The sequence below is a fragment of the Choloepus didactylus genome, chromosome 12 (assembly GCF_015220235.1).
Source record: "Choloepus didactylus isolate mChoDid1 chromosome 12, mChoDid1.pri, whole genome shotgun sequence".
Lineage (NCBI taxonomy): Eukaryota > Metazoa > Chordata > Mammalia > Pilosa > Megalonychidae > Choloepus > Choloepus didactylus.
Genome location: NC_051318.1, coordinates 34,599,275 through 34,613,514, shown reverse-complemented (window position 1 = coordinate 34,613,514; position 14,240 = coordinate 34,599,275). Strand labels below are relative to the sequence as shown.

The 14,240-nt window shown below is 39.8% G+C and overlaps 1 protein-coding gene across 3 annotated transcripts in view; it reads right to left on the bottom strand.

Annotated features, from left to right (window-relative positions):
* NALCN (sodium leak channel, non-selective) overlaps positions 1–6,307 on the bottom strand; it is a 373,030-nt gene extending 366,723 nt beyond the window's left edge. For all 3 annotated transcript variants that reach the window (XM_037800332.1, XM_037800333.1, XM_037800334.1), the window contains exon 1: positions 6,179–6,307. The gene's annotated coding sequence lies outside the window, so the exon portion shown is untranslated. The remainder of the gene's footprint in view (positions 1–6,178) is intronic.
* Positions 6,308–14,240: the final 7,933 nt, after the last annotated feature.

Below are 14,240 nucleotides of genomic sequence, written 5' to 3'. Positions count from 1 at the left end.
CACTACCTTCCCCCTACATGGGACTTGACTACTAGGGATGAAACTTCCTGGTGCCGAGGGATTAGTACCAAATATTGATCAGCAATGGTTTAAAAAAAGAGATCTTGATCAAAAGGGGGCAATGTTTAAAGAAATAAAACAAGAAATGAAATTTTTATGGCTAAGAGATTTCAAATGGAGTAGGGAGTTCATTCTGGAGGTTACTGTTAATCAAGCCTCAGCCACAGTACACAAAACCCCAAGCCACACTCTTCCTGAAAATCCTAGGCACATCCTAAGCAAGCTACATGGCTCCATGGAGTCAATACCCAGGCTCTATCTGGGAATCTATGGAAAGCAATTTCCCCAACATGAGACATGGTCATATTCACTTGTACATCTCCTAAACATAATCCTTCTACTACTTTTATTTGAACTTGTAATTTTCAGTTTACTTAAGCTATTTTTTTAGAGACTTAGGGCCTCCTGATTATTCCTGTGCTGGTTGAGCACTGAGACCCAGAGGTGCCAATCCCTCCCAGGGTGACAATCAAGATCTTAAGAATATCTTCAGTTGTAAACAAAGCAATTCCATTCCTCAGCCCCATAATATCTAAATCCCTCCTCAGCCTGAAACAGCCAGAGTAGGCATTGTCCCAAATCCCTCAAGATTGAGGAATGAACAAAGATAAGGGGGATAGTAACCAATGACTAAGGTGGTTTTACTTGTAAATGTTATTTTGGCTCATTTCCATTCCTTTACTTGCTATCTTAAGTTAAGTGAGCGATTTACAACACTGTTGTAAACAGATGCCCTCATATACAGTCCTCTTTTATAGCCACTTTGTGCTTACTCCAGCCGGCTTTTATCAGTTTTCAAGGGCTTCTCAGGCCCAGCTTGCACATTCTCTATTAACTATAACTAAAACATAAGCAATCAATATATGCCAACGTAAGTAACATCAAGATCTCTACCTCCCTTTGAATCCCATAAAACCTCTAAGCTCTTTAGACTTGGGGAGATAGATTTGAGTGTTGGAGGGCTCTTATCTCCATGCCAGTTGACCTTGCATTAAAGTGTTTTCTCAAAATCCCAATGTCATGGCATTGACTTCTGTGGGCATCAGGCAGCGAATCCTTGCTCAGTAACACAAAGCCAACCTCAATTTTCACTTTGTGGGTAAGAAACACTTCTTTTAAGCTTGATGAGAATACTGATGAAATACTTTCCTTATTTATTTTTCAAATTCGAAGTGTTCACCAAGATATATCTACTTGTTGGCTCCTTTTTATTAAATTTTCCTGGCACATAATGACATATTTTTATCTTCATATCTGGGTGTTTTTAAATCTAAAAGAAAAAGTCATCCTATTCCACTTCAGAACTTTGCTTTTTTTTTTTTTTTTTTTTTTTTTTATTTGTTCTGATCTCTCTGTCAGGAAGACCATTTATTTGTGTGATGGGTCTTCTCAAATGAAGTTTTCTTTTCATCTCTTTCCTTTGCATAATTAGAGATAATTCTCACTTTTTATTTCTGCATAAATGATTTATTTGGCTGCAGTATTCTAGTTTTTCTGACTTATAATTCTCCTCCACTCCCTCTCTTGCTCCCCCTCTGCCTGCACCTCTAGGGCCAAGGGCTCAGTCCCTGTCATCTAGGAATATTCCACGTGTTGGGGTTGTGCTTGCCCTTGGGTCTCATGGGGAAATTGCTCTAGAATATTCCCATCCATAGAAGTGAAAGGGGATCGAAGTCAAGTAATTCTGTCCTACCAAGAGTCTACTCCCAGCTTTAGCTTTCACCCATTCAAAATAAAGATTTCTGCCAGGCTCTCTGTTACCGTTTGCTGAGGAAGTCAGGGACACAACTGGCAGCCATCTCCCACCCCTCAGCTACCCTGCCTCCTTTTCTATTGTGTGCAGACATTTAAGTATGTTTTTATTACACAGCCCAGGGGAGATGTTAGGTCTAATGAAGAGGCCTGAGCATACCTTAAACCAGGAAACCAGGAACAAGCAGTTCCAGTTGCTTACCAGGAACTCTCAGGGGCAAGGACTCCTTCTCTTGGGATTACATAAATACCCTGCCCTTCTCTCCCTCATCAAGTGGGAATCCAGCAGGTCTCCTTGGGAGACGGCCATGACGGTGTCTTTTGGACCCTTTGTGCTGTGGGAGTAATAGAGCAGTCGTTTGCTGAAAGTTTCTGTTGTGCCTTAGCCTGTGTTCCCATGACGTGCCATATAGCAGCTTGCTCCACACTGCATTTTTCTACAGTCTTCTTAGAAGGAAAACTGTGAACTGAACCTCAATTTTGCCCATTAGTCTTGCTCGACCTAAACTGAATCCAGCAGAAATGCCTTGGAGTCTGTTGCATAGAAATGGTTCTCTTTTCTCATTGCCACTGGGAATACAGAATTCTCACTCTATAAATCCATTTGATCATTTATTTGAAGTCTAGGTAGGAAAGCAAAAAGCAGTATTAAACTCTTGGGCTTAACACTATTTTTTCCTGTAAGGCCTTGGATTTATTTATTTTTCAGTTTTCAACTTTTATAGCATTCCTATTTTTGGTTTTACTCTAAGAGGTGTATTTTATCATGTGTGTTTCAGGTGAATTTTTTAAAGGTCAAGTCTTTATGTAGTACAAAGTTCATAAATTCAAGCTAAAATTTCATCTTCGTTTATTCACGTAAAAGAGGCAAGGTGATCCACAAACACTAAATGAAGGCAGATTTACCTCCAAAAGTATTAAAGCATCTTAGTCAAAATTGTAATTTGAATCCTTTAGAAAACCAATTTGGTAAAATATAAATATATATAATGATCCATAATAATTTAGAAACTCCCCTTTTTCCCCCAGGAATATAAGTATTTGTAAGTTATTGTGAAAAAGTAGCAAAATAGAAAACTACCCTTTTTATATAAACATCTATCAGAATATTTTTTATAATAATGAACAACTGGAAATAACCAATGGCCAATAATAGAGGTCTGGTTAAATAAGTGAGGTTATATTCACTATAAAAACCCATGCTCTTAAAAAGACTACAGAAAAAACACAAATATTACAGTCATTTTCATTGGCTTGTTAGAACTCTGGATCTTTATTTTGTCTATCATCAGATTATTGGTGATTATTTTTAAACTAGAAAAATAACTTCAAAAATTTAAAAGTTTGCACTCAGAATTTTGAAATTGTGACTATTTCTTGCACAGGTCCTTGAGACAGACAAGGATCATATAACAAGAGAGTCAGGCTGTAACATGTTGATTCCATTTTTGGGAGAAAACTCACGATCTCATTAAGATCAGAGTCACAATTTCCAAATGAAAAACTAGAATATAGGATATGATAATTAAGAGCGCTCTTGAAAATCTGGGATGAAAGAATCATTTTAATATGGTTGTTACCACAATAAGATTCTTCTTCACAATTCTTCTTGAAAAATATAACACTCAACATTACCTAGTAACAGAAAAATTGAAATAACACTAGGTTGGAAGTGAAAGACAGACTCAGGAAGCAACATAAGTTTCATTTCTGAAAGTGAGACCATGGTTAGATAGCTGGGAGTCCTAACTAAAAATCAAGATTCAGGCCAAAGCCTGCTGCTTATCAGAATTTCTTCCTCTCCCATTACTAAAATTCTTTCCTGAGTTCGTCTTACAGGCAGTCAAACTTAGTGGCAAACTCAGCCACCAATGGAGCATGCTCAGACACAGACGCAATGAGCTCTTGCCCCTTAAATGACCCCTGAGACCTAGGAACAAGGATCACCTTCCTCAGAACCAAGATTAAGGGGATGAGGAGTCGTGGGAAGCAAATAAAATGCAAGGGATCCCGCAAAAAGAAGGTAAGGTGCACCTGTGGCATATTTCTACCATAAATAGACAGTCTTATAAACAGCCAATCAGAATATGCCAACATGAATCCCCATCTCTCTCCGCACCTCCTTCTGTTTCCATCCTATAAATCTCCCTTAGTTCTTATATTGGAGAGACTTATATTTGAGCTTCCTCCTGTCTCTTTGCCAGTCAACCTCACAACAAAACTCTCTTTTCTCAAAATCCTGCTGTCAAAATATTGGATTGTGTGTGCATCTGGCAGTGAGTTCATTGCTTGGCTACAAAAACTTTGAGAAAAGTCAGTGAATTACATCACTCATCTTACTGTGTATCCACTTGTTTACATACTCATCTTCCCTGATAGATTCTGAGATTCTGGCTCCATCTCTTTTCCATGTTGAACCACTATCTCTTGGCACAGTGCCTGGCTTATATTAGGATATAACGATGTGGGCAGATGTGAATTTATCTTTACAAACTTAAAATCCACATGTGAATCTTTTCCCCTGGGACAAATACACACAGCCACAAATATACATATGCATAAATATATGAAAATTCTGAGATTATCTCAACATACATGCACACATGCACACTGACAATGTAGTTAGGAAAGAGAAAAGAAGCAAATGGAACACATTTCAAAGAAACACCCATAACCAAAGATGAAAATGCCAATCAAACTTTCAATTCTCTACACTGCAGCAAATCACAATAATTTGAGTAGTATTTTTTTCCTTTTAAGGTATAGTATTTTTCCTTTTTTGAATATCTCACAAGTTATATTAAAGTTACAACTGTATTACCACCATTTTGTAATAAATGACTTCAACTTTTATAGGGATTCTAGCATATCAGTGACATCCACTCTGGTCTGTCAAGGTGTCCTCCATGAACATGTAAGAGGGCCCACAGAGCCTTTCAACTTCTCAGTTTTTCTCCAAAGCCTGATATTTTCTTCATTTATCTGGTTTTAGCAATGGCTGAGTCAAAATGTACTACAGAAGTAGGAGAAAAAAAAATATAGAAAGGTACACAAAATAAAAGCTAACCAGCTAGGAAATACATTTTTGTTGTTATTGTAGAGGTTAAACAAGCCATGATTTGTACTTAGAACTGCTCAGATTTAATCTTTGAAGTTAAAAAGCCAATCATCCAGTATACGTGGCTTAGGGGTCCTGCTATAGCCCACCCTCTACTCTCCCATTTCATTTCCAGCCATAGATGTAGCATGAAAATATCAATCATAAACCTCAAAAAAATTTAGCCCCGTTTATTTCTGATCCCATATTAAAGGTTTTCTCTATCCAGCATGGCCTCTTTACACACTACAATCACTGACAGCAACCCCCATTTCACCACCAAGGAAATCTGAGCCTTGTTGGCTGACCACACAAACAGGAGATGAAGGGAGGGCCTGAACCCCTGTGTATACACACAACCTTAATCATATAATCCCTGAAAAATTATGCCTGAAAGACGTTATCCTATGGTATTTCAAGAACTTATCAAATCTGCAGTCAGAGTTATTACACCTCCCTGAAAGAGGAAGATACAGAAAGAGAATCCTTTGCTCAGGGCTCTAGGCCAAGCCTTGAGATTTGAGCCAGCCGATTCACAACCTTGTTTTGAAGGTTCAATTGACTAAATGGTGTGGCTTTGGCAGGACACTCCTTTGATTATTGTGTAGCCACCCTAATGACAGCTGCTCAGCAGGCCAATTAATAAAATGAGGGATGTTAAGCAAACACCAATCCATAGGAGCATGGGGGTGGGAGAGGGGGACAAGGCCAAGGCCTCTCTTGAAACCTGATGGAGCAGGATTTCCCCCCACACCTGCGAGTTTGCCCTGAGGTTTACCCTAGCAGAGGCTCCGATGCGGGGGAAGCCAGTGCAACCGCTGTGGTGAGGTGCATTAAGCACCTGCTCCCCCACCCCCGCCCCCAACACTTGCTTGATGCCCAGTGGCTCAGGCCCAGATCTGGTCGTCCCTAGGCTTCTAGTGCTCACCCTGCCTGCTTCAAAGGCCAGGAAAGGCGCATCCCGCTGCAGGCGTCCAAACCACCCGCCCCGCAGGGGGAGGGAAGGCGCGTCGCGGGTCCTTGCGCCCCTTCCTCGCGCCGCGGCGTGGAGAAAGGGGAGTCCCCAGCCCAGCGACGAGGTGGTACCGACCCTCCCCCCCCTCGGATCCGGGCTCTCTCCCCCAACCCCTTTCCCATCCTCCTCCCCTCCAGCCCTGCTTCGGCCCTAGCCTGGCGAGAGCCTAGCAAAGGCGCGTCCCAGGCCTCCTGTGCTGGGCACGGCGGCCCCCCGAACCCCAGTCTTCCCAAGGACCGGCGGCAGTAACCAACCTGTAGCCCTAATGCTCATCACGGTCATGGTGACCGCGGGATGCGGCGGCGGCAGCGGCGACACCGGGCGGCGCGGCGGGCAGGCTCAGTCAGAGGCGCGGCACCCACACCCGGGCGGAGACACCCGCACCTTACCTACGGCAGCTCCCGTCATTGCGCGCTCGACCCCGGCTAGTGGCCGCGGCTCTGCTCTGATTTTATTAAAATTAATATTGCTTCCACTGGGGCGGCTGAGGGGGACTTGAGATAGAGAATTTTAAGGGTTTAGAGTTTAAGTGGGGTTCTCTTTTTCCTCCCTCCCTCCCCTCCCCTTTTTGAGTTGGCTGCGCTGCAGGGGCTGCGATGATGCTGTGGGCTGTAGGGAGGAAATGGGGGAGAAGGCTGGTCCGCAGCTGGTGAGATGGGGAGGGTCGGAACTAACAGGTTCCTTCTCTCTGGCTGCCACCGGCAGTCAGTCTCACAGCAGTAGCTGGATCTAATCTGCGGGCTCGCTCTTGTGGGCTCCGTCGTGTTCACAAAACACCGCCAGCCATGTGCACAAGAGACTGGCATACAGGGGTACACGCAACGCCCCTGCATAGATGCAAGAAAGCCAGCGTGTGTGTGTGCGTATGTGCGTGCGCGCGTGCGTGTGGTCTTATCTTACTGTACATAGTATCTGAGCTTGTGGACTAGTTTCACCATGAGATTGCTAAATAATGAAAGCATCACGATATGATAGTGCTAAATATGTTGATATTTTACCTTAAAATCAGTTTATTATTATTATTTTTTTAATGTGGATAAGATTGAACCTATGCTTGGTGACATATACACTGGCAGGAAACTGCACCTGATGTTTCCTGGGCCTCCAAATAAAGAAAGTTTTGGGAAATCTTGTGTCTCTGCATCAATGTCAGGCCCAGTGAGCATCCTCACACTCAGTTGCACCCTCTGAAAGGTTTACTGTGGGGTTGGTTTCTTGCCATGTAGTCAGATGCTAGAACCACCAAGGAACCCTTAACCATAATTTAGATATCATATACACAGGCACATAAGTAAAAGGAGAAAGAAAACTGAATGGTGCTTTCTCTAAAAGTGAAATGAGAACTCCTAAAACAGAACAATTTGCTATCATGAAATATCCCAAGGGATGGAAATAAAATTACACATACACCAAAATGTTTTTTAAAATTTATTTTCTGGTTATGTATATTTAATTGTTACCATTTAAAAACAACTATTCACAATCCATTCCCATTTTAAAGCTTTTTGATTGCTTACACAAAACTTTAAAATAATGGGCATTTCATTAAACACAGAACTATATAGAATATTTTGTAAGATTTTGAAGATTTCAGAAGGACCAATTTTATAAAAAGCTAAGTTAAAAAATGTAAAATGAAACTGCATGGAAATATTCATCAAAATACAAAATGGAAAGTGACTTAAACAATGATAAATCTATATACCAATTTGTTAAGAAAAACTGTCAATTTGTTTAATCATCTTAAGTCACTGTTCTCAACTGTTTAATCTAAATACTAGTTTATTTCAGTTTGTTTCTTAAATAAAATATAGCTGCATATCATTCTTTGGATTCATCTGGTTAGAATGATCAGTTAGAAGGTCATATTAACAAAATATTTAAGGACTAAGAGATTTATAAGTTTTTGAATGAAAAGATTAAAGGCAACAAGAGTTTGAAGCTATTTTACTAATCTCAGCACCACCTGTCACCAAACAGGCATTTCAGACCCTTCTCTGTCAAGGGTTAAAACTGCCTATATTTGACTATCTATAATTCATGCTTATGCAGCAAACAATCCCATGGATGGTGAAAATGCAGTCTCAAGGGAATCTATGGACTTCAAGGAAGCAGCTGTGGAGAAGCTCTCAGTTCATCCATCCTGGAATCTGCAGGAACTCACTGTGCATGGAAGTAGACAACCATCTCAAAAGGCAGATATTTATGTCCCAAATATCACATTAAACATTTATCTGCACATCAGCCCTTCTACTCTCTTAGACAAATTAGGGAGGATGGACTAAGTGAGGTCAAGTGTCTTTTTCAGGTCCAACAGTCTCTGTAATTGTAATCACTGCTAACCCAGTGAAAGAATTGCTGCCCTAAGGGTTCCATATAACTCACAGGTGTATTTTCTTTGGCTAACAAAATATTTTTGAAATCTCAAGATCAGTTAGTAACATTAGAAAACCACAAGATTTTAAGTTTATCATGAAAAATAGGAACATCTGGTCAGGTCAGGCCTGCATTTCTCCATGACCAAGAGCAGCTGCTGGAGTAATGGCCGCCTCCTTTAAACCGACTTATGCCTCCCATTTGCCCCAGTTCCCCCAGCCTGCTTTAGTGCCCCACCCCAGAAGACACTGAGTGTTTGTTCCCATATGGATAAATCTGTATTAAACGGTATGAGATTGGGGAAGAGGCATTGCTAAAAAGAGAGAAAACAGACAAACTAAAAAGAACTTTATAAATCAGAGAGTGAAGCCAGGACAATGTAAATTATGGCTTGGAGAAAGTTGTGTTCATAAATCAACAAGTCCTTTGGGGTTGAAGAAGCTGTGAAATGAAAGATAGCAAGGATTTTATGAAAATGGGATCTATGTTTCTCAGTAATTCATCTGTTCCTACTGTTTATTTCCACCCCAAATTAATCCTGAGCTGCTGAGTAAACAACGAAATGTGTGCTGATTGGAAGCTGTTATGTACCCCAGAAAAGGCCATGTTCTTTTAATACACACTTGTGGATGTAGACCTACGGTGGGTGGGAGCCTTTGATTAGGCTGTTTCAATTATGTGACCCACCCAATTCAAGGTGGGTCTTAATCCTTTTATGAGAGGATAAAAGGCAGAAAAAGTCGAGAGAGAAACACCCAGAAAGTTCAGAGAGAAAGACCCCTGGAGAAGCAAGTGGGACCCAAAGAAACTGAAAGAGCCAGAACCTGAAAGCAACAAAAGGTGGTAGCAAAAGACCAGCAGATGCCAGCCATGTACCTTCCTGTGTGACAGAGAAGGTATCATTCTGCTGATGCCCTAATTAGGACATTTCCATGTTCTTAGAATTGTAAATTTGTAAACCAATAAATCCCCATTGTAAAAGCCAACCCATTCCTGGTATATTGCATTCTGGCAGCTTTAGCAAACTGAAACACAATGCTAAAAGAGAAAATGATAAAATCCATGAGGGGATTGACAAGTATTCTGTGGAAATATATGCACTGGATTCTACTGGAGAAAGATTTTGTTAGATTAGATTTAGAGGTAGATTATGTCTGGATAACTAACCAAGGCTCTCCAATTGTTTAATACTTTGGTTAAGATTGGTTTTAATCTGTATACACTTGCCTAAACTGAGTGGTTTCAGGGCTAACATATGACCCATTTGCCACCAAATATTGATATGATGAATTTGCTCTGTTAGAGACACTTTGGGTAGGAAAAGTAAAGATCTAGAAAACTTGCATACACACACACACACACACACACACACACACACACACACACACACACAGGCTAACCAGGAGGTATCTAGGGATCTAGGGCATACTAGCTTACTAACATGGATTAACATATACAGAATTTAGTTTATGTAGAAAAGATATGTTTTGATGATAGAGGGCTTGGGATAAATTTAACGCAGAGTACTACTGGACCTCCACAGCAGGCAGCATGAAAGTATTGAGTGTCTGGGGAAGGGGAAGAGATACCAAAAGAAGATACTGCTAAGTTGTACAGCTTCAAGACCTGCTTCACCTTACTTCACCTTGATCTTGAGAGAGTTAACAAATATGATTATTTTCAATTGAGGAAAGTCCTGCTGGCTTGGTGGCCTTCGCTTGCCAATGGTGTTCTAGACAGAAACTTTTAATAAGTTCTTGTCTTCTTTTGAGTCAACATTTCCAGGCAACCATAAAACATTTATTGCTGCTTACTCTATTCAGTTTAAATATTACAAGATTTGGGAGGTGCCTTACATCTTACCTTTTCAATAAGGCAATATTTCTAAACTACTGTGATAATAAGAATCATCTGGGGACATCTTAAATATTTTCATGGAGATTCTAATTCAGAAAACCTGGGGTGGAACTTGCAGGCATGGAAAATTAGTTAAAAAAAAGACAAGTATCCCATTGAACAGGATGGTTCTTGTAGTTGGCACCTATTCACAGGAATTCCTTTTCGTAATAGATATTAGTCACTTCCTTCTCTTCTGTGATGGTTAAGTCCATACATCAATTTGGCCAGATTATGGGGTTCAGGTGTTCGGTCAAGCAAGCACTGGCCGGATTGTTACTGTGAGGATATTTCGTGGGCTTAAATCATCAGTAAGTTGATTATATCTATGGCTGATTGCATTTACAATCAGCTGAGGAGCTTGCCTTCAGCAATGAGAGTTTTATCCAATCACTTAAAGGCTTTAAAAGAATAAGTAATTGTTTCAGTAGTCAGAAGATACACCATCCATCTCTAGTTCAGCTAGCCAGCCAGCTTCTCCTGGGGAATTTATCAAAAACGTTCATAGGAATTCCTAGTTTGTGACATGCTTTATGGAATTTGGACTTGTCCATCCCAACAGTCAATTCTTATAAAAGTCTCATAATATTTACAGATACCTCCTGTCAGTTCTATTTCCCTAGAGAATCCTTACTAATACACTTAACCTCTCCTGCAAGTCCAAGTATCTCCACCAACATATGAACCTTGGACCAGTTCTAGACATTGTTATATGGACATTAGACTAGTTCTAGAATCCTGGTATACCCAGCACTTTTATTCTAGCTGTGTTATGGGAAGTACTAAAAATGTGTGGGTGCAACTTGGTGGCAAAAGACCGTCTGCTGACTCACATTTGAGGTCTTCGCAAACTTGTCATATGGTTTCTTAATATTTCAAGTAGTTCCCACTAGCAGTGAAATCAGCCATAGGAAATAGATTTAGGATTAGTTTCAACAGAAAATAAAGAAGGAAGACCATGGAAAGATGATTTTTTTTTAAACACCAAAGATTAGCAGAAGTAGAGACTTCTAAGGTCAGTTCAAATATATTGGGGATAAGAAATGCAACTGAGTTATCTTATGGAAAAATAAACAGACTAATGATGTGGAGAGGGGTTGCAGAGAACAAACCAGACCTGGGAAACGATATGGTGTAGAAGTAAGTGTGGACCTCACACTATACAAACTTTACAGGTTTATTGAAAAATTTCCTAGCCCACCATTTTGCTCTCCTTTTAGTATTTTATATTTAGAAGAAACTGGCTTGCAGAAGAAAAAAGGGAAGACCGTGAAATCAGGAATAAACAGTAATGCCGGTTAAACAGTCGTGCTGGGAGCGAAACAGAGGCCTCATTGTGCTAGACGGCAGTTGAATCAGTTACCCAAAGGAGCCAGTGGACTTCTGAAAACAAAGGTCAGGTTTCAAATGAATTGCTCAGTAGTAAAATGATGCAGATTTTTGACTATTAAAAAAGATGCTACCAGATAAGAGTAAATCTTTGAATTCTGAAAAAAAACCTTGAAGATCTCATTTATTTTATAAAATCTCTCTGTCAGTGCATGACAACTGGGGGTTCAGTTCCTTCAGGGCTGATAGGCAGGGTTACTTCACCAGGCACCACCTAAAAAGACAAGTACTAGCTGAGGGGGAGGGGACCCTAGAAAGAGTGATAGAGAAGAGAGATGATGAGTATCACTTGCAGACTGGGGACAAACTGTAGCCGTGGGGGCTGTTGTTCGTCTCACTAATCCTTCTCTTATAAATTGTCAAGAATTTGGGACTAAAAATATTGGAGGAAACTGTGCCTTGATGAAACGAACTCAATGTGAGCAGCAAGTAGATTTGAGTTGCACCTGAGAAGCAAGGGGTAGATAGTATTAGGTCCTATTGGTGCCACCCCCAAATCCTCTTTAAAAGGCCACTGCACTCATTCCCCTATTACTGTAAATATTACTGCTATCTTCTCTTAACTGCCCCTTTTCTCCAGAGGGTTGCCCTCTTCAGAATGGGAGATGCCTCATTTGGGAATATATGGCTCCAACCCTGCAGTCTGCAGCCAGTGACAAGTGGACATGGCATCTTAACCCAGCTTAGCCCTCAGACTGAAGAACACACCAGGCATGGAGTTAGACATGAGTTTAATAGGAGTTACTTATGGGAGTTATGGTTCCATGGTGGCGGCTGGCCAGGAAAGATGGAAGTTAGCACTCCGCAAAAGTAGGGCATGCCAAGGGGTGGTTTATAAGGGTTAGTACAAGGAGGGTGTGAGAACAGAGTTTTGGCAGGGTCTTGTGACACAAGGGTGTGGAGATTTGTTATTTATAGTGATCAGGGGAGGGGAGTTTCAATGTTCTGTTTACAATACATTTTTTCCTCTCTTGGGGAAGTGTGATGACTTTTAATGTCTATGGTGGTCAAGTAGGCAGCTAGGTGAAATCACTATGGAAGGGAGGGGGCCTGGGCCCTGGGACCCTACACATGGTTATACAAAAAGCTGACCCTCTTTCTTCTAGGTGGACTAATTCCAGAGCTCCCCATGGGTGCAGGCTGAAGTTAAACTCCATCAGAGATAACATCCTTCCTTGGCTCTTTCTGCTGTCCTTCCTGCTTCCCTCACTCCCTTTCTCCTGAGAGTACCTCCGCAATAAAACACATACTCCTGATCCTTGTCTCAGGCTCTGCTTCTAAGGAGCCAACCTAAGACAGTCTGATAGTTTCTATACTATTGTAATAGATGTTAGTACATTTCATTTTCTAACTCGTTTTTGTGTACAAAAACCTTGCTAAACCTCAGTCCTATGAATTCTGCAAGTTTAATGTAGATTATTTCTAGGTGTTCTACATACATAATTATTTTATCTCTGGAAAATGACAGGTTTCCTTTCCCTTTCCAAACTTACACCATGTATTCCTTTTCCTTGCTTTTCTGTGCTGGGCAGGGACCTTGGTGATATTAGACACAGAACTTGATCTGGATCTCAAAGGGAAAACTCCAGTGATTAATCAGTAAATATGTTATGGGCTATAGGTATTTTGGTTGATACCTTCATCCAGATAAGCTTACTTATTCTATTTCTAATTTACTGAGTTTTTTAAAAATTTTGAATGTTTTTTTAAAATACTATTTCTGCATCTATTGAGATAAGCATATGCTACCTCTCCTTCAATCAATGTTGTAAATGACGTTAATTTTCTAATGTTAAAAATACTCGCAGTCTCGAAGAAAAAAATCAGTTGGTATTTTATCCTATTTTATATTATTCCGCAATTGTTTTGTTAATACTTTTGTTTTTAATATTTGTGCATCTATAGTCAACAGTTGACCATCTTCTCACCTCATTCTCATAAAATCCTTATAAAATTTTAGTATCAAAGCCATACTAGTCTCATAAAATGAATTGGGAATATTCCTATTTTTGTCTTTTTAAAGACTATAAAAGATAGGAATCATTTGTTTCTTAATTGTTTGTAAAACTGGAAGGTGAAATTCTCTGGACCCATATTTTTTTGTGTGCATATGTGAAAGTTTTTATTAAATCAAATGGTTTTAGTATTGTTCATATTTTGTACTTCTCCATGAGTCAGATATTATAAATAGTACTTTTTAAAGAATCTTTCAATTTCACCAAGATTTTCAAATTTATTGACATAAAGTTGATCATAGTTATCCTCTTGTGAGTTTTTAAATATCTCCAGTGTCTCTAGATCAGGAATCTCTTTTCCATTTCTTATATTGCTTATTTGTGCCTTCTCTCTGTTCTTGAACTTGCTAGAGATTTATTTTTTTCAAAGAACCGACTTCTGAATTTGTCAATCCTCCTTGTATATTTATTTTCTATTTAGTTAATTACTGCTCTTACATCATTTTCTTTCTTTTAAATTTTTTTAGATTATTTTACTTTGCTACTCCTTTTATAACTTCTTGAGATATATATGTAGCTACCCAATTGTTACCTTTCTTCTTTTATAATATTTGGAGTAAATGCTAAACATTTCTCTCTAATTACTGCTTATCTACATGTCACAAATTTTTGTGCAGTATTTTCATTACTGTTCAGTTCA